Below are 26,638 nucleotides of genomic sequence, written 5' to 3' on the forward strand. Positions count from 1 at the left end.
CTCTTCCACACGCTCCAGGAACCTCCTAGATTGTTTCCCCTCTGCTGTGCTGTATTTCCAGCATGCATACATACAGTAGATTGAAGTCCCCCACAAGGACAAGGGCTAGCGATCGTGAGTCTTCTCCCAGCTGCTTGTAGAATAATTCATCTGCCTCTTCATCCTGGTTGGGTGGTCTGTAACAGACTCCCACCACGATATCTGTCTGTTGGCCTTCCCCAGGATTCTTACCCATAAACACTCAACCCTATCATCATCATCATTAAGCTCTAGACAATCCAAACACTCCCTAGCATACAGGGCTACCCCACCACCTCTCCTGCCTTGCCTATCCCTTCTGAAGGGTTTATAGCCATCCATTGCAGCACTCCAGTGGTGCGAGTCATCCCACCATGCTTCCATGATTGCAACTATATAATAATTTTCCTGCTGTACAATGGCTTCCAGCTCCTCTGTTTATTGCCCGTGCTGCATTCATTTGTATAGAGGCACTTCAGCTGGGCTGTTGCCTGTGTTGACTTCTCAGAGGAACACCCCTTGATTCCTTTGAGGTGTTTCACCGGTGTTCCCCTGTTGGCTCCTATTACCTCAGTAGCCCCTAGCTTATCTCCGTACAACTTCAGCTGTGCTCCAGTAAACCCAGCATATCTCAGAGACACAGGCTGAGTGTCCTCGCTGGCACCTGTCCCTCTAACCTTGGGGTGTCGTCCCTCAGCTTGTCTCAGGCAAGCCTGATATTAACCCCTTCCCCCTTCAAGTGTAGTTTAAAGCTCTGTCAATGAGTCCTGCAACTCATGAGCAAAGACCCTCTTTCCCCTTTGAGGAAGGTGAATCCCATCAGAGGCCAGCCAGCCTGGTGCTGTGTAAGCCATCCTGTTACCAAGAAACCCAAAACTATGGCAATGACACCAGCCACAGAGCCGCGTGTTGGTGGATGCTAGTTCCACTCAGTTTAACTGTGTTCCTTTTGAGGACAATTTGTTCTAACCTGGGGTGTGAAGCCTGTGCATGAATCAGCTGTTTTAAATATGTCGCTAAAAGAACTTATATGAATGATTTTCTCTATTAATTCAAGCAGCTCGAGGGAGGAGGCTGGGGGAAGAACATAGTTACACAGAACCAGTTAATGAGAATGTGGGTTTACCTGCTGGTTGATTTCCCTTCCCCGACTCGGGTGAAGAAATATCTTATGTTTAAATTACTTGGCTTGGACCTAAGAGAGGTGGGATCAGTTCTTGTGGATATTTTTCAGCATTTCTACAAGACCTTGGACAAACCATCTCTTTTTTTCTGTGTCTCTTTTTCTGATGTGTATAATGGGGATAATTGCAATCTTCTATCTATTAGTAAGTTACTTTTTGAAAGTATTGGAGCTACAGGGTCAAGAAAGTGTGAAATATTTAACAAAGTAGAATGAGAAAACTGTAGTGTTTCTTCTGTTTGAAAGTTGCACTTTGATTTGTTATTCAGGTGTAATTTTGCCTATGCACGTGAATCCAGCACTTTTCATTTTAACTGTACAAATTACCTATGTAGGTTTTATTGATAAGAGCTCTGAAATACTTGTGGCCATGCAAGTCTTATGGCATTCTTGTCCCTGACTGGATAAGCTAACTCTTAAATTTAAAGGAAAGATGTTCTAATTTTCCTGGAAGAAGTAAAAGATTAGGAGAACTTTAAACAGTTACAATTCTTCTTCTTTCTGTGTGGGTTTCCTAGGCAAATTACTCATAAGTTAATGAGTAAGGCTGTATTCATTTAATTTCTTCTGTACAAAGCAATTCTATATCATTTTACTTGACAGCTGTGAGGCTGGATGCTACTTTGGTTTATCTGGAAGCTTTGGAGCTCTGGTAAGGTATTTAAATACTTAATTCAGAGTATGGAACAGGGAACTGTACTGGCAGGCAAGGGAGGCAAGCTCATATTCTATATTATTTTAATTTGGGCATGTTTTACAAATGAATAAAAGCTATGCTCGCTAAGACACCATCCTATACAAATAACGATTTTATTAAAATGCAAAGCCTAACTTGCATAAATCTACTATGCAACATCTACCTGGGAGGTGCTTAGTGTATCCTGCTATTAGAGAGGAAACATCCAATCCATCTAAAAGCAAGAAAACAATAAAAAACTATTAGTTGTGTCCTGTGACCTCTTAGGCATAATTAGATGTTGCCTGAGAGTCACCTGTGCAGTGTTGTAAGGAGGTATATTGCAGAGAATACAAATATGAAACACTTAGGCTGGTCATGAATAGTTATGCCAATTCTGATTGTACTACAGTTTTCTGTTACATATCCTCTAAGGTACAGCAAAAAGAAGTCTGCCATTTTAATGAATGCTTCTGGTGTGTAGAGAAAGACGACATAGTCAAGCATAGGTCATCTATAGCCCTTAGTATCAGCTGTAGCATACATGCCATTATATCATAATACCATTTTATCCCCCATGATCTTTCATCAGTGCTAATGATCAAAGTTTGCGTAGCAGCCAAGAGAATTGTGAGACAGTAGATATTTATAGCTTATGGCCAATTCTGATTACTCTATAGCAGCTTTCCCAGTGTTCTGTAGTTTGATTGATGTCATTGGCATGCTTCAGCATTCAGAATATATCAAATAAATTTGCTATGCTTTGAACATGAAAGGGAAGTAAAACACTGATAATTTAAGAAACCAGAAAAGTGGGGGAGATAGGAGATACACATTGCTGCATGTCCTTTGGCAACTAACGCCATACAACACTTAGCGATACAGTGCGTGCATGCAAATTGCTGAACATCATCTTTAATGCAAGGCTTAACTTCTAATGTAAGACTGTTGCTATACAAAGGGACTGATAAATGAAATCTGAACTGCAAATCACAAAATAGTAGGGGTTGGAAGGGACCTCTGGAGATCATCTCGTCCAACCCCCCCCCCCCCCCCCCCCCGCTTGAGCAGGCACACCCAGAGCAGGGAGCACAGGACCGCATCCAGGCAGGTTTTGAATATTTCTAGAGAAGGAGACTCCACAACCTCTCTGGGCAGCCTGTGCCCCTGCTCTGTCACCCACAAAGAAAAAAAGTTTTTCCTCGTGTTCAGGTGGAACTTCCCGTGTTCCAATTTGTGCCCATTGTCCCTTGTCCTGTCATTGGGCACCACTGAAGACCATCTGGCCCCATCCTCTTGATACCTATCCTTTAGATATTGATAAGCATCTGTAAGATCGCCCCTTAGTCTTCTTTTCTTCAGGCTAAACAAACCCAGGTGTCTCAGCCTTTCCTCATAAGAGAGGTGCTCCTGTCTCCTGATCAACTTCATAGTTCTCTCCTGAACTCTCCCCAGCCTGTCTTTCTTAGGCTGAGGGGCCCAGAACTGGACACAGCACTCCAGACGTGGCCTCACTAGGGTGGAGTAGAGGGGGAGGATATCCTCCCTTGACCTGCTGGCCACACTCCTTTTAATGCACCCTAGGATACCGTTGGCCTCCTTGGCTACAAAAGCACAGTGCTGGCTCAGGGTCAGCTTGCCGTGCACCAGCACTCCCAGGGCCTTTTCAGTGGAGCTGCTTTCCAGCAGGTCAGACCCCAACCTGTACTGGTGCATGGGGTTGTTCGTTCCCAGGCACAGAACCTTAAACTTGCTCTTGTTGAATTTCATGAGGTTCCCCTTGGCCCAGCTCCCCACCCTGTCCAGGTCTTGCTGGATGGCAGCACAGCCTTCTGGTATATCAGCTGCTCCTCCCAGCATGGTATCATCAGCAAACTTGCTAAGGGTACACTCTGTCCCTTCAACCAGGTCATTGATGAATATGTTGAACAGAACTGGAGCCAGCACAGACCCCTGGGGAACACCACTGGTGACAGGCCTCCAGCCAGACTCTGCACCACTGATCACGACCCTCTGAGCTCTGCCCATCAGCCAGTTCTCTATCCACCTCACTGTCCACTCATCCAACCCACCCTTCCTAAGCTTACCTATGAGGATGTTATGGGAGACAGTGTCAAATGCCTTGCTGAAGTCGAGGTAAGCAACAGCCACAGCTCTCCCTTCAGCTACCCAGACAGTTGCACCATCATACAAGGCTAACAGGTTGGTTAATGCTGCAATGGAGAGGAGGATAGGAGCAAGAGTCAGCTGTTTGGGGTGACTTCCTTTACAAGCAGAAGTCTTTCAGTTCCATCAATCAGACAATGTGAAAGGCCCAAATCCAAAGACACTGGCATCCCACCTGCTTTGATCCCAGTCCTAATAGTGTGCTAGTCACTGGTGGAAATGCATTAATTACAAAGTGAGAATGGTCCATTTTCTTCCTTCCTCTTCTGAGAGTCTGTATTTATCAGATTTAAATAGTTAATGATTCTGTCCTCTCTTCAGTGTGCTACGAGGAATCTCACTGCAGAGATGACAACTATTTATAGTGAATGGGCAGTTAAAGCGTAAGCAATCCACAGGACCTATAGGAGCTGTTTTGCAGGGCTGAGAGTCCTGCAAAGGGTTAAGCATTGACTCACTCCAAAATCAATAGCAAAATTATACATACGTTTTCCTCATCAAGACGGTATTTGGTTGAGACCTGCGAGGCCATGCTGCGGATATGTGGATAGTGTATTGATTCTAGTTGTGGTGGCCTCATGCTGAGGCTGTGACTCAGACTTTAGGAAATGTGTGCTCTGTGCCAATCCCTACCGCAGCCTTTGTGTCTCTATCAGTACTCTCTGCTGATAACAAGCCCGAGGTTGCCCACCAAATGAGGTTTCCCTACCTGTGAGTCTGCAAGCACAATTGTAGCGTGTCTCTGAGCTCACGTGGCACCTTGCCTGCCCAAATATATCAGTTGTGTCACCATGGATGAAATACTTGTGAAAGTGCTTAGGTGGACAGACTGTGAAGGGAGGTAAAGCATACCATGCTCATGGGTATGCCAGAATATGCTCTGGGTGGTATAAACTATACGGTCTTGGGCCCCGTAGATTTTTGTGGTGTAAGATTTCCATCTGAAAAATGAGCATTACAAAATATTCCTTTGTCTGTCATGCCCTGTAAGCTTTTTTGGATACCTCTATATACCTAACACCTACCCCAAGGGCTCCGATTCCAAGCCCTGCAATAATGAAAATAATACTTCTGTGTGGAGAAGTGCTCATGACACCTGCCCCTCCATGTGTAAAAGTCACTGTCTCATTTTTCCAGTGTGTAACATCTTATTATCAGGCTTTCTTACTGATTTGCAAACATGAACATTCGTAGGATAATAAAGAAATGGGCAGAACACTTCAATCATCTCTTTTGCTTTTTTCTTCTTTAAAAGTAATTTTCATGGCAGTGCATACGATAACGATAGAGTTAAGCTATGTCATTAATTTCCATAGATGGTAGATGGGGAATGTTAAATTCTAGGCACCTGAGTGGATCATCAAACTCTTTTACCACATAATGACTCTAAATAATCATATTCATCATAATTAGTACTGTTAATAACGTTAAAAATAAACACTTGTACCTCAGACCGTTAGTAACAGTAATCTTGTCATCGTCCGTGAAAATTGCTGGACCTGGTTATATTTCACAGTGGGGTGCAGATATATGAGATATATAATTAAAATATTAATTACATATTTGATAGAGCTTTGACTATATTATATTACTACTGGCCTTATTATTATACTTTCAATATGTTACCTTGTATATATTGTGTTTAATAAAGTGTTAAAAAGTGGTTTTGGGTTTCCAAGATCAATATATGTTCAGAAGAAAAATGTATATGAATCCAGAGGTAGGGAAGAAATGGGATTCAAACTGTGGTTAAATGAATTTCTGTCATTCAACCCTGTACTAGGAGGTGACACAAAGCTGACACGAAGCTAATCCTAGTCATAAATCCCCAAAATAGAATTTAAGTGATACTTAGGTGATATTTAATGGTTATTTTTACTTGAGTAGATTAAATGAAAAGAATACTAGTTAGCTGAATGGGAGAGATGAGGTCCAGAAGAGAACACTGTATTCTAAAGTTTTTTGCTCTTTTAGGTACAAGTGGGTTTTTCTGTTAACTTAAACAAGAGCTCTTCTAATGTATATGGGGCAAGTAGTGCTTCTGCATGCTCAGCTGAACTAGTACAAGCAAGGGGCAGGTGTAATTTGAGGAAAAATAATAGTGACAAAGCACATTTTATGAAAAATGATGGTGCATTTAAGATTGAAAAATCTTTTGTCAGGAGTTTATTTTCTTGTTTCCGTGGTGGTTAATTGTCCATTTATTCCTTACCTGTCTGTAACAGAGTTTTGCAGGATTAAGTCTCTTGCTATTATTTGAAAATGGTGTCATAAGTTTTCTGTAATAAGCTAATGTTTCAGGTTGTTTCAGATCAGGACGTATTCACTCTAGAAGTAAATGCTTTAGCAGTAAAGCACAGACCCCAGTATGATGACTGTATCCTTAATCCTGAAGGATTTTGAGGAGTTCTCAGAGATGCTGGTCTTGCTGTCTGTTGCCGTTGCCTTGCTTAGCAACATTCAGTGGATTTCTTGGCATCTTTCAGGAATAGAAAATCTCTGGAGCTAAGGATAATCGTTACCTCCCTTTCTCTACAGGAAAGGACAAGAATGCATTTTTTCCTTTTTAAAAAGTTTTTTTGCTAAATTTTCAGTATTTTTTTTTTGCTGTTGCATTAAAACAATATCAAAAGAAATAGTGCCCAGATTTGACAGCAGTATTTTCTAGTATTTAGTATCAGTTTTTTTAGTATTTTCTTAAAAAAACCTTTCATGTACATTTATTACAGGACATCTCCACACCTTCTGAAACTTCAAGAATAATTAAGTAATGAAGTTACTAAACTTTAAAAAAAAAATTACCTGTCCCCCACCTTTCCCCCCACAGCTTATATCTGTGAAGGATGGGGGGAGTTGTTTTCTAAATATAAAACTGGGTTGGATGGACAAAAGAGAGTTCTCTACAATTCCTATCAATGTTGAGAAGTGTGTTCCGCTGCTGTGTCATGAAAGAGGTGACAGTACCATTTGCACAGGGGCAGCTGATGGCTGTACAAACCAAGAACTTTCATTTGCTTAATTCATAAATTGGAATTAAGGGAAAAACAAAGATCCCAGACCTGCCTTCAACTCTGTGCGTGCATGCATGCCACCCTAGCGTTGATTCCAGGTTAAACTTCTCACATCCTGGTGACGGCAAAATCTGGGGGGATGTGGTCCCATCCTCGCTGTGCTGCAGAGCGCTGAGGAGGCTGCACGAGGAAGCGCAGAGTCTGTTTTCCCACAAAGATGGCATTCAGGCAGCCAGCTTTCACCACCTTCCCATTAACACCTGTATAGGTATAATACGGTGGAATTCTTCCTCCTCCTTCTCCTGAACAGACAGATTTTCTATTCAACCTGAGTCTCTTCTGATGTACAGCTCTGCACACATGGAAAGTAATTTCTTGCAGAAGTAGGCAGCAATAATAAAACCTTATCATCTGCTTCACACCAGATATTATGAGTGTGGTTGTAAACAAAACCTTATCACCTGCTTTAAACCTGATATCCTAGTGTGACCACTGCTTATGCTTTCGTTTTGGTTTGACCCACTTTACTGGCTTTATTTAGTGAGACAGGCTATGGCCACTTTCCCCCTCAACACATCTGATATTTTAAAAGGTTTTGGGGAGAGGATGCTTTGAATTCTAAATGAATCTAGAGCGCTCCTTTTAATAGTGTGGGATATCTGCTCTGGTAAATCATTAACTGAGTCATAGTCAACATAGTCAATGTAGGGTAGTCAAACGAGGACAGTCAATGTAAGTGCAAGTGCCTGACTGTCCAGAAAGTAATGAAACTCCTTCAACAGATTGGGAAAGCAGCTGATTAATAAACTTTGCCAAAATGCTATTTTGGATGCTTTCTGTGCTATACATTACTCTCGGACTAAAAATGCCTCGTGGATTTTTTCAGTATTATTATTGAGCCTTTTTATAATTTTTACATTTACCCAAAGCTACTCAAGTATGACATCCAGTGGCAGGGTTTCAAAGTTTAGGACACGAACAAGTTTTGTCATCAAATGGAATTTCCCTTGTAGAAATGAGATGTTTATTCCCAGTAAGTTGAAGATAATCTCTTCCATATTTCAGAGCTCGCATGACTGAAGTCCTGGACTTTTTGAGGAAGCTGATGAACGTAATAAAACCTCTATGAAAAATTCAACTCTTCATTAGATCCTCCTTGTCACTAAGGCTTATTATAGCCGCTTACTTGGGATTAGCGCAGACAGAATGTGTTTAATATGTTATTAAACTAGTTAGACTTACACTAATTTTGTCCCTGTTTGTGTTAGTGAGTGTATGAGGGAAAAACCTGAGATGTTCTATATGTACATGAGTTTGTTTTGCTTAAATAAATTTGGTGGCAGATTTTTGTTGTGATGTCTGAGGCGTAATTTGGGATTTTAAAATTTAATGTAAAGATTATTACATAATTCCCATCCTCCCTGAAAAAACAGGAAGCTTCGTTTTACTGCATCCCTTGATACTCTGAGGTATAGCCACATAATACAGGAGTATACTTGGATCATTTATTGACTCCTCGCAAATGGTATTGTGGTAAAGTGTAAGAATAGCAACAGCATATATTAAAACATCCTTATAATCAGAATAATAATGGAGAGCCTGTAGATATGAGAATCCCAAAGTTTTCCCATTGCTTTAATAAGTACTGAGCTACCGTTACAATTCCTGAATTATTCAGAGCTATAATTTGGAGTCACAAGGCTTTAGTATGCTGTAGATGTAGCATCAAGGCTTCCAGGGTCATGGTAGATATTAAAAATTATTATGGAGAGATCTAGATTGCTAATCACACAATGGCAGAAATGTTGTGTAGTGCCCTAGAATTACAAATAATTTAACAGGATCTGACCAGTGCTAAGTCCCCTCCCTCCTATTCACCAAAACACAGGATGCACAGCAATGCTTCTGTGAGAATAAAGGAGTGCAAAATGTCCTCAAGTGTATGTCTCAAGAATCCTATAAGCAGTGGAAAAAGAGGAGCAGAGCATTTATGGAAAAAAGCCTCCTCATGGACTGGAATGACAGTAACTAACCACTATGCTGAAGTTATAATTATAATTCCATCATGAGAGTAGAAAAGTCAAGGTTTCACAAGGAAAAAAAATCTATTTACAGAAAAATATTATGCTTTTCATTTGATAGAAAAAGTAATTATTGCAAAGGGACCCATGGAAGATCTTGAAGACAGTCACCCTCCTTTTAATAAGTGCTTGTGGCAGCTAAGTGGGGATCAGGAGTATTCTTTATCAGGTTTGCATTCAAGTAGTACTAAATATATGCAGGTAGGAATTAAATAGTATCTGAGTTTAATTAAAATTATAAAAAAAAAAAGGGGAGAAGAATGGTTGGTAGACTGCTCGACTGCATTTTAACCAGTAACCTCAGACCCTAATTAGAAATGCTTTTCATATCTCCTCCATGCAAGGGCTTAATCTGACGTGAGTCTGTGAGCGAGGGCTTGGGGGACCAGTGTTAATTCTGCATTCGATCTTGGTTTGTATGGAGGCAGGCAATGCTGATTGACCGAGTTGCAGCACAGATCCCATGACCTTGCTGGGATTTTCATGTGAGGTGTTAATTGAGAGGGTGGGTTAATCTTTGAGCATCATTGTCCCTGAGCTGAGGACAAAGTTTGTGCTCTCTGTTTCCTTACTCAACAGTATATTTGATCTCTACCTCCTCCCCTTTATGTCAGTTTAGCAAGCCTGCAGAAAATTCACTCTTGATAAATTTATTGGTGGAGGATTCTCTCGTGCTTGTTTTGTTTGATTTTATGATCTGGTTTTGGAGAAAGGAGTGGTGAACTGGAATGAAAATCAAAATATCCTTCTTGCTGTCGCCCCCCCAGTCTACTCCAATGAGACTATCATATTGGGTTGGGGAGTCACATCTTGAGATTAATTATACTAAAAAAAACCTACAAGGCACAATTTCAAAGTTATTTCATCTGAGTGCTGGGAAAATATAAGCTCTTTTTATTGCTCCTGAGTGGAAAGCCTAAAATAATTACAAAACCAGAGAGATATTATAGGGGACATTACTTCTATAATAATATCCAGGTTAGGGTTTTCATACTGGGTTTGTGTAATGTAAGAAAAGACAGCCTCATAGTTTTGCTTTTTTATAAATAATTAATGGATTTTTTTTCCTCCCATGTTGTTTTACAGGCCTGTTATTTCCAGTGTAAGGAGTAAATTTTTACTCTGGGCAGAACTAACATATACTGGCTGACCTTAAATATGACTCCCAAGTGAGCAGGATGGTAGTTAAAAGCAGTGGAAGCAATGGAGCTCATACAGGAAATGCTGTGAACCAACAGTGACAAAGAAGCGCAAATGACGCGCAAAGAATTTCTCTGCTTTTATTGCACCAGCTGTAGATGAGTTTAATTACAACGCTTCAAAACCAACACTCCTTTTGGAGTGTCTTTGTAACGTACAGGCAACTCGTGCAAAGCCCAGGCAGCGCGCTCTGTGCCGAGCCCTCCGCCAGGCCCGCCGCCCACGGTGCGGAAGAGGAGCCCGGCCTGCGCGCAGCCGGCTGGCGGCCCTGCAGTGGGAGGTGGGGGGCTGGCTTCGGCCCACTGACGAGAAACGGTGTATCCATCCTGGGGTCTGGCTGTGAAATGCATCTAGTAAAAAAGGGATGCTGTGGTTTTTACGTGCCTGACTTGGTGGTTTTGTGACCTTTACGAGGCTTTTTCCACCTGAGTGATGGTTTTGCCTATGCCAGAATCATTCCAGAGAGGCTCTATAGCAGGGTGAGGTGTTTCTGTGCAGGGCCACACGAGGAAGTGTGATGTCTTGGTGCCACCGAGTTGTGATATAACACAGACTTGGCCTCCCAGACTCGAAGTTTACTTAAATAGTTTTGTGTCGAAATGACAATCCTTAGGAAAATTGTCCTTTATAGGGACATTGGAAGTTGGGTTTTTTTTTTTCTCCACTAAATGGTGTCACGTTACTGGAGAGTAACTTAAATCAGCAAGAATTTAATAGCTTCTTTGGCTGGGTGGGAAGCTATAGGTCAGCTCTTGCATTTATATCCATATATATTTGTATTTATATAGGTTCCAGTTGTAGAGAGTTTCTTGTAGCAGTAGTCAGCAGTCTTCTAAGGCTGTTACACCAGATTGTATTTTTCTTTTTTAAAGTTTAAGAATATTGATAGAAACTCAGTGGGAGCTAGGAAATGCTGGCGTTAGCTTCGGCGTCTATATCATGCTTCAAAGAGAGGCATTGGAGGCCAGCTCGCCTGAGCTTGGGATTCACTGAGAGCCATGAGCTGGGAGAACTGGTGCTTCTCACTGTCGTCCCTCAAGATGTTCGGACTCGGCGATCCTGGCCTTGCCCCTACCACGCTAATGCTATTAAAATCCACCCACGTATTATCCGTAATTGCTGACCACTATCTTAAGACACCTTGCAGACTCTGAGGGAAATTAATTTTGGAGTTGTGAAAAAGATAGAAATTTTGTTTCGCAAAGGATTTGGAGGGTTTGAAATCTGGCTTCTGTTCATACTGGAATGAAATGTGACATTTTCAAATTCTTGGCAGAGAAAAATTCTCAAAAAAGCTGCCTTTCAGATTGATCAAAATGGTTCATTCTGGGTTGGACTTGCTTGATTTCATAATCTTCCAGAAAAAACCCTGAAATAAAAGTAATGTCAAAATGAAAATTTGAAAAGGTCAAAGCAAATTCCTTCTCCCCGAAATCTCAAGGCAACTTGGCATGACTCATAAACCCACTTTAGTTTTATGAATCCAGATTTTCTAATTCAAAAGGAGGCTATTGATGTTTTTTTTACAAACACCCCTGGGTTATTCCTCAGTTGCCTATGAAGGGACCACCTAAATTAAGCTGGCTTCTTGGGATCCCTATTGATTTCCAGGATTCAATGAATATCAGTAAAATGTATGTTTATGGCCTGATTGTTTTGCATGAAAGGTGAGAATTACTTCTGGATGTTTGTAGAAAAAGCAGCCAATATGGGCTGCAGAACTGCAGTCTGCGGTTTGAGTTAATTGTAGAGGCTAATTGAAAAGATATCCTTAATCATTGAGGTGACATTAACATTTTAAAGGTTTCACAATAGCAATAGCTATTTTTAACACCATGACTAACTTCTGTTTAAACGCAACCACGTTGTTTTTAATAATTTTGTCTTGGCATAAAATAATACATAAACAAGAGTTTCTTAACTAGGTTTGGTGAAACTGTGAGATTCTTAATGACTTAAGAATTTTCCCTGCCCTCTTTCATTAGGAAAAGGGAAAACTTTGAACCACTCTTCCCTCCTGCCGTTACTGGTGGCTACTCAAAGACCCTGCTTATGCTTTGGGGTAATTAGGTGCATTTTTGAAGGTGAGAGAAGGAAGAATGAGAACAATTAGGAACAGGGTGTAAGACACTTTCCCTTTTCAAGCCACAAAAACATTAATGGAAGAAACCAATAACCTGATACAGTGAGCTCAGGCACAACAAGATGCAGGAAAACCTGAGGGCAGGCACATCTTCAAAGCTGGAGGTAGAGTAGCTGCAAGGGCCAGGATGGGTGCAAATCCCAGGAAAGCTGCTTGGTTCTCCAGGGTCTGCGTAGGTCCCAATGACCTGCTCTATCCTTTTGTGTAGAAGAACAATTCTCCTTTGCTCTTGGTGAAATTAACTGATGGAGTGACCTGCAGCTTGTAGGTTTTCCTGTGGATGCTCTGTCTCTGCAAGAGCATTTGGATTCGGTCCTTGGTGTAGTCAAAGAGGGATGCTTATTAACATCTTCTTTATAGACTTACTATAACTCTATAATAGGCAACTAGTGAATGCCCAAAATTATGTAGGGAAATAAAGTACAAAACGACTTGTGTCGCAGATGAATTATCAGTTTCATCTTTGGGGCATTAGGCCTAATGCTCTTACAGTGCTTGTTTGTTGTCTTCTGTCACTACCTTTAATCTATTTTTTAAAAATTCTACTGATTCTGTATTTATTGAAACCTCTTTGCCTCATTGCTCTAAATGATCTTACCAGTTAAAATATTTCTGGCCCAGCGTAAGGAAGCGGTCTTACGGTACGTTCCATCTGTGTGATGTACTTTGTCTGTAAGTAATAACAAAAGGCTTCATTAGAGAGCTAATCAACTCCCTCACCTTTGAGACCTAAAGTAATCATGTATTTCAGATGCACATCTATAAGAATGAGCCTGGTAATCGCGTACAGGAGAAACTGTCTTTAAGTGAGGCCAGGCGAAGGCTGCAGGTGGTGTAGCTGGCTTCCTCCGGTACGGGGCTTGCCTCTTAATCCTGAGCCCCTCTTTCAGTAAAGTTATATTTTGGCTTCTTGCAGAAAAAAGGTTTTGGAAAATGGGTAAACAGCACCTGAGCCTGCACGAAGGGGATTAAGAAGGAGAGGCAAGAGTGGAAGGGAAAATGAGGATATGACAGAGGCCATAGTGAGTTCAAACAAAATTTGGCCTGCAGAACACAGAAGAAATCCCACTGGTGACAGGTGCCATCTTGTGGGTCATTCTGCCACTCTGCCTCCTGCCACTTTTTATAACGAGAAGAGATAAAGGAGGACTGGGTTCTTAGAGGCTTCGAACTGGAAAAGTAATTCAAAGGGATGTGAACATGGTTGGCTTCGGGGTTTGCATGATACTGTAAACATCAATACTTTGCTTGTCAGCACTCTATGCTATTTAAGAATGTTAAAGTCCGCTATAAATAGAGACTATGTGCGTGTCTAGAAACATGTAATCATAAATAGTATGAATGATAATCAAATTATTTTTACTTTTTAGTAATGCAAATAAAATATTCATGCATCATGTAGGCCTAGGAAAGGTTACAGCCTGCAAACTGTGCTAATTAAAATATAATAGCACCAAGGAGTATATGTAAGAGTTACTAATGTCTGTATTTTCCCTCTTTCCTTGAAGATCTTATCTTTAATGAATACATAAAAATGCAATGGTTAGCTGGTACTTTAGCTCTGTGTTTTTTCAGGGAATTTATTTTGAAGGACTGTGCAGAAATAATCACAGCATCTACTAAGCCAAAATCAACTATACTACGATAAAGTATATATAATTTTTTAAAGGAAAAGATAGTATTTCAGGCATGAGCCTGAACTCCATAAAAAAAACCAGAACATCATTAATTCTTAAAGGTTTCACAATTTAAAAGAAAAAAAACAATATTTATGTCAGACACGATGGCAAATTTCAGTATTATTTTTACACCAAATTTGAGGGTCAAATTTTTCAGGAATATAACTTGCCTTTACAAATTACTGATTTTAAGTACTGTCAGACAAACAAGGCGAACTTGGAATTAGCCTTAATTTCCTTTTCCCATGTTTATAATCTTGACCAAAATATGTTGCCCTTTGATGGACATTTATGAAACAAAATTGCACAAGGGTGAATGAACAGTAAGGAAAGCAATCTTTAAGCCGATGCACACAAAAATTTTAAACATGCTGTATAGTAAGTATTTATGCAGTACTTACGCCAGAAATCAAATCAGGAATATAACCTTATCTGGGTAGGGAACAGCAGCAGTGCCATCCGAGAGCGCCCACCACAGCTATAGGTGAGCTCTGTTAAGAATTTGTAAGGAGGCAGCAAACCCATGAAAATGTCAAGTAAATTTGACTGATTAATGCATTCGAAAAGAATTCTTATTCCTTTGCAAGCATTCCCTCATTATGAAGAATATGAAGATCATCGAATGCATTATTCTGTCCCCATGATTCGCTTATCCCCAGTCGCGAATCAGTGCATGAGTCTTGACTGAATGGCTGGAGTCAATGGCCGTATTGTGCATGGGCACAATTCCTGATGACAGAATGTGGGCTCCATCTTAGTATTATTTAGTCACCTAGACTTACAAAGTTGCATAAATGTGGTTGTGTTTGAAGCCTTCTCTGTGAAACTCTTCCTTGCATGTAAAAAAAATTTTTATATATATATATTTAGGCGCTTAAGGGCAGTGCAAAACTTTCGGATGTGTGTTTTGCTCAGTTATTAGTGAACTTAAAAAATTATTTGTAATAAAACTTCTCAGCGGTTAATTATGACATTTTAATGGGGAAAGCTTGAATTCTTTCACAGGGTTATGAAAACAAATTAATGTTAAATATGACATTTTCCATTGGATTTATGACATATCCCCTGGCCCCTCCCTCGCCCCACACAATGCGTACAAAAGGAGGTATTAACAGAAAAACAGATGTTGTGTGTTCTGTTATGAACAAGCTTTGTGATCTCATCCCAAGGTTTTATCCAAGCTTGAACCATCTGGCTTTGAGCTGGGGAAAAGCATGTCAGCTCTCCCCCAGAATTTCAGAGTCAGGGAGAAGGGGCAGAGTGCCTGCGCTTAATGCCAGGCCCCCTTTCCTCCCCTCCATAACCCTGCTAGAAAGACAGGAGTCAGGCACTGAAAAGCATACCAGGCATTTTTAAACACAACCCTGACATTTCCTCAGCATTTCCATAGCTAAGGCTTTCCTCCTCCCCATCCCCCTACCCCCTCTTTCAATCAAATAAGGCACCCGCTCTCTCATGCCTAGTGCAAAGGAGGAAAGGGGGGGGGGGGGGGGGGGGGGAAAGTTGGCAATTTAATTCAAACAAAAGAAGCTTGAAATCTATAAGCACAGCAACTCCGAGGCTTCTGGCAAATAGAATTCTAATTAGTATGCTGCTATTTTTCTTTTAGACAGATGAGGGATGCCCCCTATTGACTCTAGCAGGCAGGCTGGTTAAAAAAAAAAAAAGAGGAAAAAAAAAGAAAAAAAAAAAGAGGGGGGCAGGTGGGGGCTAGCCAGCAAACACTGCAGATTGCAAATTATATCGCAAACCCTGCCAAGTCCCAGCTCTTGGCATCAGATTTTTAATGACACCCTGGAAAAGGGAAAAAGAAGCCCTCAGCTAAGGGATAAAAATGAGGGGTTTTACACTGTGATAAGTCTTTGCTTAAAACCCAAATGGCCAAGCACACATTAGGGTTTTAAAATATTCATAGATAGAAGTGAAAATGAGGATATGAGGATGTACATTTGTTGCTTGGTCAATTGACAACTCATTCTGCATATTAATAAAAGGGATGATCTAATTTTAAAGGGACAGTCTGTCTTTTTTAACCATGACTTTCCGAGTATTATGAAGCTGAGGGCAAAACATCACAGAGGAGGCCAGCGATGACACAGAATGTTGTTTTCTTTTGATGTAGACCTGGTACTAACTACTACTTTGCTCAGGAATTCTGGGGTCTCTAAAAATATGATACCCTTGTTGTATAGTCTCTCTGATGTAAGGCTGCTGAAGACTTTGATTTTTTTCCTCCTTTTTTTTTTTTTTTTTCAGTGCATGAGGCCCTTCACAGTTGTAGGATTTTATCCACAAACAGTCAGACCATCACAGAGATGGAAGCCATTTCTTTTAATAATTAGGCCACCTTCTGTTCCAGAGAACTGCTTTTGGCATGCCTACCTCGAAATAATGTTTTGGTTATTTTTTTTTTTTTTAATATCACAGTATATCTTCCCCCCCAATACTATACAGTAAGTGTTCACAGCACTGTGAGTTCATATTAATATTACATACACTACCTCAGTTCAACTAACAAATCTCTTTGACCACAGCTTTAAAAAATAAATCCAAGCTCATGCATCTCAATTACTTCTGTTCAAGATTCACTTGGGGGTTAATTTTTTTTAAAAATCCACTTTGATTCCTTTACACCTGAAAATCCTAGTCACAATTAATGCCACAAATGTGCGTGTCTACACTGACTCATGGTTAGGCAGTTAAATACCAAAGGAACTCTGCCTGCTCATAATTAAAAATGCAAAACTGAACTCAAAATTATTTGCATTTACAAAACTGTAGGCACTACAAAGGGAGACTGTGTTGATACCACTCTCAAAAGTCACAGCTAATATTAATTATCTTTAAATACACACCCATATACAAATGAAACATTAACTCAGATCGTGCAGCTAGCAGGATTTCTAACGCAGGGCTTGAGACTTCCTGTAGATTTTTATGGCATCCTTTAGGCTGCATACGTACAAAAATGAGGCTTACGCGATTGTTTGCTCTACCTGCCAGTCCCCTCCTAGTACTGTTGCTTTTTTCAACCGAATTTGACAGAAGGGCAGAAATATCAGTGATAATGAAGTTCTTGTAAGTTTGGTGAAAACCAGTTTAGGAGAGAAACCCGAAGGAGTGTCCCCACCGAGGGGAGGGTGGGCAGGACTCAACCCTTCCACGCTGGCTTTGGCAACAGCTGGCGGGCTGCAGCATCTCTCGTACTTCCTGAACAGAGCGTATGGCGAGGATATCGATGAGGAGCAAGGGCTAAAGGACAGAAATCTGTAGGAAACTGGGCTCGCAGAAGAATGTAGATGTGTGGTTTTTAGGAAGAGCAGCTAGCTTATGTTTTCTGACATCTAGCCTTTTTTCAGAGCAATAATTTTGTTGGCTTTGTAAGGAAAAACTGATGCTGTTTTTAGGAGAGTCTGCTAATCACTGTTAAAAAAAAAAAAGAGTTTTATCCCTATAACAAGATTATAGCGTTACTAAATGTGTCCTCAAAGTTTATATTTAAAGGCACAAAGGTTGTAAGTTTCTTAAGTGGGGTGTTTCATTATGTGGATCCCATTAAAATTAGCAAGTTCATGTGATTTGAAAAGTGTCTCCACCATAGTCTGAATGACACAAAGAAACCTCTGGTGGTTTACCTGTGTTCTCCTATTGATGAGTTTTTAGAGAATAGGAACCGAAATGCCAGGTATCAAAGGGAAAGGGTGCAGCAGGAGAGACCAGCATGGCATTTCTCAGCACACTGATGAATTGGTCTTGGTGCAAAAGACAAGGGTCCAGACAGTGGTACCATTTGCATTTATTCCTGGAAGGGAGAAGAAAACCAGTCCATAAAGCTCCCATTGATTTATCAGATTTCCCAGGGTGAACTCTTGGCAGGAGCTAACCGCAATACCTCTCTGGTAGTTGTGGCTATAAGTCAATGGGGACCATTACTGATGTTATGAGAGCGTATGGTATAATCTATATAGGGTAACATATAATCTAAAAAAATAGATCTAAAGTAAAAATATGGTGTGGTCTAACTGACTTAATTGGAATGCCATTGACTTAAAGGGGAACAGGATCAAGTCCTTCGTATAATTCTTATGCTTACATGACATTTTTTTGCATGGCAGTTTCAGAAGGAAGCTTGAGAGATGTTGAAAAACTATGACCAATGTTTCTTGCATGTTTTTGATATACACAGAAAGAGAACTTGTTTAAAAAAAAAAAAAAAAGACAACAAACCAAAAAATCTTACTCTTTTGGCTCAATTGTATCTACTGATATTGAGTTCCCGGGCAAATTAGGTATGCTTAAAAGAAGAGGAGTGGGGTGGGGAGAAAGAAATATTTTCTTTCTTTCTTTTGGCAGTTGCTCCAATATTAACTGTACATATCTACTTAGCAGAGTTATGCAGTCAAAGCACTAAGCTCATGTGTAAACTTGAACTGCATTTGTTGAACACTAGGCATCCAATTAATAGACAAATGAGATTACAAAAAATGATCTATATGAAAGGAAAAATTGAAATGGCTGTGTAACCCATTCTGTGTTTAATGATCCAGCCCTGTGGGAAGAAGAAAAGCTAAAGTTTGAAGGCATCAGTGGAGCTCCGGGTGAGAGTACCAAGTATTGCTCTCAAGTGGTTCAGAACTGTTGTAGGAAGAGTCAGTGCCCTATCAATTAGTAAAACTTGCAATTATCTGTTTCAGTAAATGTTTTTGGTGGAAAAGAATTTTGTCTTCCTTTTGTCACGGACCAGTTATATTCAGTTTGCAGGTGAAGGGGGACGACAAGTAATTTTAGCACCCAGTGGCTTAAAGGAGTTCAAATGACCACTAAAGTCATATTAACTTGTCAAATTGACCAGTATTTTCTGCCACTGAAACAGTAGAATGGATGGCTGGAGACAATAAAATTGTTTCAATTATACTGCATTAAGCATCTTCACGAAGAAGTGAAAATGCAGAAAGCGAAGAGGAAAGGATCTAGGAGACGTGCTCAACAATGACAAGAATTTCACTGGGACTCATTTGAGTGAATACCCCATTACAGAGATGTACTGGGAGAAATACCTTCTGAAGGTGCAGGCGGCTAGTTTGTACTTGAACACCCCCAAATTACAGCAGCGAGAACTTAGTCTTAAGTATTAATGGCAGGCGAGAGAAAGAAAGGGTAATATTCTGAAAAGTGTTACGGGGACCTTGATCATGTCACTAACCTTTAATATGGGACAGAACAAATGCTCACGCTGTCTGAGAGTTGCCAGGCTCGGCATTTCCTATGGCTTCCTACTCAGGAGGGGTGCTTTGGTCCCAGCATGTACAGATAAAAAACTTCACTGGCCAGCAAATATGAGAGGCAGTTGTAAGTCTCAGCTCCATATAGTAGACCTCTGATGCCCTCCAAGAGCCTTAGCAAATGACTTTTTGAGTTTCCGTTACCTAATGTGGAAACTGGTGCCAAGCATGCTTTTTTCTGTATGTTCATATGATGTTGTGGAATGAACAAGATCAACCTCTCGGTGATGAGTAGGACCACATTAAATTCACAGCAAAAACTATCAGTACTGAAAATTAGTTGTCCAGCTGTTGCAGGTGTTGCAGGACGTGATACAGCATCATTAAGAGCGTAGCTGATTTTTTTTAGAGGAAATATTCTGCTCCAAACCAGATGTGATTCTATGATTCAAATCAGGAAAGAGTTATTGCTGAGGGGTGGGTAAGTTACAGCAAGCGGGGTGATACAGGTCTATGAGAGGTTAGAACAGAGGGGTGGAGTAGGGTTTTTTTATGAAACTCTCATGCTAAAGGTTTAAGATACTTATTAATGACTAAGTACCCAGCGTTCCTTTACTGCTTTGTGCTTATACAAATAGTTCCATTGATTTCATTGCAAGAGATGGGTTTTTTCAGGGTGATGAATTTAATCCTAAATGTGAGCAGAACATATACAGGATCACAGTCTGCCATCCTCCTCGCAGTAAGCGTTTCTATAGTTTGCACGCTATGGGCGTAATCTCAGTGGCAACAGGCGGGAAGGATAGGAATCACTGATTGTAGAGGTTGATGAATCTAGGGCTAAAGGGGTAAAGGTACCTCTTTTTTTGTACCCGGTGATGAATGACATTATATAAAAAAAAATGCAGGATGCAGGAGCACTGCCTCTTGCAAACTAAATACCTAAAGTCAAGCTCTAAAGAAAAGTAATAAGGGAATCAGCTCATGTGCCCAGAAAAATGGTGCTTGGATAGAACCCCCAAACTGGCCTTAGGTTTAGGCTGACAAATATGCAAGAGCTAAAAGAAAAGTGTCTCCTTTGGGTTCCAGTATACATGACTTTTCCTTGCTCATTTACTGGAATGCATTAGAAGAACATCATGGAAAAAGTTTCAATTGGCAAAAGTGAACATGAAGTATATATTTTCAGAGGATAAAAATGTTATGAGCGTCTACAAACAACTGGCAGAGGGTTTGATATGGTAAGAAAATGGGCACCTCTGACCCTGCTCAGATTCGGTTTGACTTTTCACTTACTTAAAACAACATTTCTTTTTATATGCCAGGTTATATATTTTTACTCAGTGAAATGTTTGGTTTATTTAAAAAATATAAAAGCGTAGCCAGTCTCTCCATCCAATTTTTTTAGAGCACCCACTCCAGTCAACATGTTGCTCCTCTGCAACCAATAAATCCAGCAGTAAATTATGTATGATTTAAACGCACACACAGATTTATATTTATGCTTATAATGTCAGTATAATTTTACAGTCAAGACACAGTACATATACTCTGCTGTAAGTAGTAGTCTGATATAGTAAACTCAAAAGAGCACATTGGGGGTTAGCAGTTAGAGCTGAAAGTGAAAATCAAGAAACAGCAGTAGTACTGCTTTTGTCTTCAGCATGCTCTTCAAGATGTGAGATGCTCCAGTGGGTGGGAGACCTATGCACCACCCTCCCAATTCTGGGGATAACCCCAGCAGATACACTTTACAATTACCTTTTCTTAAAATGCCAATTAACCCTTTCAGGGTTTTGTGGCATACTGTGAGCAAGCAGGAGAGGGGCACTCATTTATCCCTTATATTGAACATCATAACCAATTATAAGGGGATTGGGGCGGGAGAAACAGGTCTTATGCTACTGTAGATCTATCTGGAGTGCTTCCTGGGTTTATCCTTGTGGTTTTTAACGTTTAGGAGGGTCTGCAATTTTGTTTTAAAATAAGAATACACCAAAAGTACAAAAATGAAAATAAATAAATGCAAAGCTACAGATAAAGATATCACTTTATTGAATGAAATGGAAAAAAAAGGCTTTAATTCTCTTTGGCAATATTGTTCATGCTTGTTAAATCTTACCAGCTCACAAGGCAATGACAGTTTTAATTTTATCAAAATGTTCTAGTGTTTATGCTCATAAAAAGTAGACACTGGTGTAAATCCATCCTTAACTCTATCAAAGTAATTAATGCAAGGCTACTGGGAGACTGAAATTTCATAATCAAAATAACCCAAAATATTAAGGTTCTTATGGGAAATAGAATAGTACTAGGATGAACTGGAATGAAATATTGCTAGAATAAACCTAGAATGGCATTAATTAACCTGTAGATTAATGTAGTCCGTTTAAATATTCGTTTTGTTACTTGGAATCTGATCATTCAAATCGCACATGGAGATTGACTCTTCCATGGGGTCCCATTTGGGTAAGTGTCAGTCAACATGAGTAAAGGCAAGAGAGAGTCACGCTGGTTTTTGGCTGGTCACATTTTGCCAAGGTACACAGGGGGTTCTTTGGTTGCGTTTTGACCATTTCTTTGATTTGTAAGTTGTGGTACTACTCTGTAGAATGAAGTTATTTATCTTCTTATTTACACGAGAAAGGTAAGAAAGAAGAAAAGATAAATGTGCTAAATCTGCTAAGCAGGTTTTAGGTACATAAGTAGGTAACACAATTTCTGGTAGCTCCCATTAATCTGTATCCGTTACCTCTCCGTGTCCCATGGCCTCAGGGGTCAGAGGAGAGGAGATGACCCTGATGTTTCCAATCGCAAACATTTCAATCTTCTGATTCAGGGTAAAAAGCTTCTCAGAAGCTCTGTGATTGCTAATAACTGACTTTAGGCTGCTTGTTTTACTAAGGAAGAGTTGATGCATATGAAATCATGAGACTGGTTGCAAGCTTTTAAGTAAAAGCCGGATTGTGACAACTTCTGCCTAGCTGGAACAAAAAGAATATGGGAAGATGTAGAGTTGTGGGTCTGTATGTTGGCAGCCTCACCTCCCCAAAATGATTCCCAGGGCTCCCATTAAGACAGGATGGGCATCGCCCTTACCAGAGGATGCAGCTGTGCTCTGGTCTGTGATTTCTCCACATATTTGCCTCTGAGCAGGGGGAATTTGGCTGAAGTAGATGGCACTACATAAGGTATGAATTGGACTTGGACCAGTGAAAGGAAGATGAAAATTAGGTTGATTTTTTTTTTTAAAGTAAAATAACTTATTTCAGCTCAATCTCGTCCAGAATATTTGCTTGTCTTTGTGGAGGTGCAATGTTCAGTTTGTCTTTGGTATTAGATCAAGCCCTCAAATAAGATCGGAACACATTTTGTTCTTAGGCTCAAGGTTGAGCACTACCAAACAAACACTATTAAAGCAATACTCTGTTCTACAGTAAATATTTTAGCCAATGTTAAGTTCTCAAGGTAGATTCTTAAATTATTCGTTATGCAAGTGCAAACTGTTGGCGGGGCGTTGAAAGGAAAATTTCCATTATAAAGTTTTTGCAATCAGCAATCATCAGGTACTTGACAATGAATGAGAACCAATATTTGCTTTGTGAGACTTTGAAAAGGTAAAATGATTATGCCACCTTCCCCATTATTAAGTGCATGCATCTCCTGTTTAGGGTACACGACAAAATAGCTGTGATGAAACCAAAAGCTCTCTTTGTGGCACACACATTTTTAAGAAGCACAGCACCTACTGAACTGGAGATTTGCAAGCATTTAGCCATTTTAAAAAGCAGATTATATGTGTCCTTTATATACGCATGCACATGGATATTGATGTATGGTGGGGCAGGTAAATTTTTATAAACATAGGTATGCCAGTCTTGAACTGCATGTGAGAGGGTTTACTGTGCATATTAGACATATATCTTTAAAATGAAATGTATCCTTTGGAGCCAAGACAAAACTAAGTACCTTTGCTTTATCCAAGTCCCTGCCTTTACCTGCCGTGCAAGAGAGTGAAGGAGAATGGTGTGGGTTTCATACAGAAAGGGGAAAGTGCTGTTAGTGTCCTGGCAAAAGGAAGGAAGCAGTGTCTATCACCGTTTTAACTCCTTTCTAGATATCCAGAAGCAACACCGCTTCAGAACTCTGGGTGATCATACATACTACCTATGGTGCAATAGTGAGGTATAGCAGGGTAAATGAAGTAGAGTTTTAGCAGCCCCTGACAGAATAGGTAGGGAAATAGGGGTCTATTATAATGATTTCCCATGGAGATGCATGCCAATCAAGGGGAGAAAAGAACTGCTGAAGGTCATCACCAAGGAAAATTACATCCTATACTTTTTCTGGCATCCAAGTTCAACCGCAGTGCTCAAGAACAACGTAGTAGGAAGATGGATGTACTGTGCACAAGTGCACACACGTATACACATTGGTTTGCCCTGTACTACATAATAATATCTGGGTTTTTCAACACCTGGGGTTATAATGGATTCTCTTTGGACAGGCAGAGCAGAGGAAGATGAGATGTTTGGGTCATGTCTTGCAGAGAGAGGGTGAGAGCCTGAAGATGGTGATTCTGAAAGATTGAATAACACAAACATAATTATAGGGTGGGAGGGTTGCTGTAGCATTGTTGAAACATTACCGATGGGCATACTTGCAGGTTAACCAGACAATGAAGAGAGTTAGGCAACACTTAGCAGTGTTACACCACCTAATTGATCACTTTACATCGTTGTGTTAGATTGTCCTTCAGATTCAAAATTTTTAGCTAGTTTTCCATCTGTATTTTTATTTTCTACCTCCATAAAATGTTACTCAGAGAAACTGTGTTTTGTATTTTTCACATAATGCTTTTGTGCATGATAGTCAGCTGGATTTTTTTTAAATTTCCAAATTATTTGGCTTTTTAATCTGATTGTGTTTAATTGCCTTAATTGTTCTTTAAATTATTGTGCACCATACGGAGAAGTCAGTATAAAAAAAATTAGTAGGATGACTCCTAAAACCTAAAAAAAAATATAGGCTGTAACACTGACAGTGCAATAAGTTCTGTGTCTGTTCAGGCTGCCTATATCTCCTTTAATGATTCCAAAATTTAAACAGTTAGCAAAATACAGTTATCTCCTTGTTAAAATAAACAGCCTTCAATGGAAGGAAACATAAAAGGGCTACTGAATTCATACATATTTTAAAAACATAAAACATGTGTGTTAATAAAGCCGCTTTAAAGAGAATACATCAACATATTATATAAATTATTTCCTCACTCTGCATCCTCTCCCCTCCATGCTGATGTCAGTCATACGTAGTAACTAATCTGGAAGGAAAAGTTGAGGAGAACAGAGGGGAAGGGAAAGGGACAGTTTTCCTTCTTGGCTTGAAAAAGCTTTGTACAGTGTTAATAAAGACTGTTTCTTCTGGGGAAGAAATGCTAATGTGAAATTTTCTCTCTCTCAGCACAGTCATACATTAGAGATATTTGTAGCAGTGGAGATGCAGACTGCAATAGGTGGATGGATATTTACCCAAGAAAATTTGAGCCATGCCCTTTCATTTTCAGAGAGCTGCTACCTAATCTCAGTGTAGCATCAAGACAAAGGACACCTCATTCCATTTGCGCCTGCCCTGCAAAAAAAAAAAAGGGGGGGGGGGGGAAGAGGAGAAAAAAACCTACAACCCTTTGTGAATGCTATTAGAATAATGGTCTGGGGGAAAAAAAAGATAAAATACAAATTTCACTCCGATCTGGGTTGGATTACTTCCCCATGCCCCTGCCTTTATTGAGCGATTTGGAGTTTCATTAGAATTCAGAATTCCTGCAGAAAGAAAAACCACAGTGGCACGGAATTCTCTTTCAAGGGGATTGCAGGCTGACCCATCAAAATGAAAAGGCTCAATGTTTTGCTGACAGGTCCCTGAGCAGGCCTGAGTGACAGCTTCATTTCAGCACTTCTCAGATGAGGTTTGAATTGGGGGGTGGAGGAGGTAGTAGGAGAGAGACTTTGTTCCCTAAAAAGTGTCAGTGTCAAACTCTGCAGTTCAAGTTCTAGTGTCTGAGGTACAAAACCAAGTCAGAAATCATCTTAGACTTGCCTGCTTCCCAATTTATTATTAATGTCTCTCTAATATCAGCACGCATGAAGCTTCATTTAAATCTTAGAGTTCATGTCGAGTGTACATTGTTCCTTTTATTGGAAATAAAAAAGAAGTAGGAGGAGATGGATTAAAGTACAGTGAACTGCTGTATAACGTCTGCATGGAAGATTACTTAGTGGCATTTTTCTGTTGTGATAATCAAAACATCAGTGAGAGCCTGAGCCTACCTCCTCCATGGTCCCTGGGAATAAGAGCAAATTTCTTCTTATAAATTGAACTAGGTCATCCTGCCTACAAAATAAATGTGGATAAGAAAACCCCTGAAGGTGTTCTCAGCTTAGTTCAAAGTTCAAAGAGCAGTTTGTGTGTGCTTCATGGTACCCCAAATGAGCAGCTTTGTAGAGTTTAGAAAAAATAGTGAAAACTTGCAAACCTGTCCCTGCCATAGAGGCGAGTGGAACCAGAGAAGCACCTTAACCTGTTCGTATAAGGGAAGTAAAACTCACTCGCTTCCTACCTGTTCCGTTGCTAAAGGTTGGTTGGATATATGCAGGGATGTTAACAACTTTTTTCCCTTAAAAGTTTATTTGATTTTCCAGGTATCAGTTATTGGTATTCACAGCTTTTATCAATTATCTTTCTTTTCTTCCTCTCTTGTGCACATTAATGTGTTCTTTAGTGTGAGTGCCAAATCAACGGGTTCAGTTTGCTTTTGGCAGCCATCACAAATAAAGGGACTGAAAAAAATTAGTTAACTAATTTTTAAGGTGAATATTAGAAAATTGGTTCTAAAAATACAGATCTTCAAAGTAACATTTATCCTTATACCTTATTCCTATACCTTATGATGTCACCCTGCCAGTAACTGTCATAAAACAAGAGTATTCCATAGCACAAATCTGTTCTTGACATTCAAATCCTTTTCCCATTCTATATATGGAAAGTTTTCAAAAAGCAAAAAGTAAAGTAGAAGTTTGAACAAGACCCCAGCATATTCCCACAACAAATGCGGACAACTCTGTGCACTTTTGGCACAGTTAGATATGACTGTAAATCGTATTTTATGTATAGCATTCACTTTGGAACAAATTCTACTCTAATTTTTACTGACGGGAAGCTGAAGTAACTTCAGCAAAGCTACAGGCTTTACCATGTAG

The sequence above is a fragment of the Phalacrocorax aristotelis genome, chromosome 7 (genome assembly GCF_949628215.1).
Source record: "Phalacrocorax aristotelis chromosome 7, bGulAri2.1, whole genome shotgun sequence".
Taxonomy (NCBI): domain Eukaryota; kingdom Metazoa; phylum Chordata; class Aves; order Suliformes; family Phalacrocoracidae; genus Phalacrocorax; species Phalacrocorax aristotelis.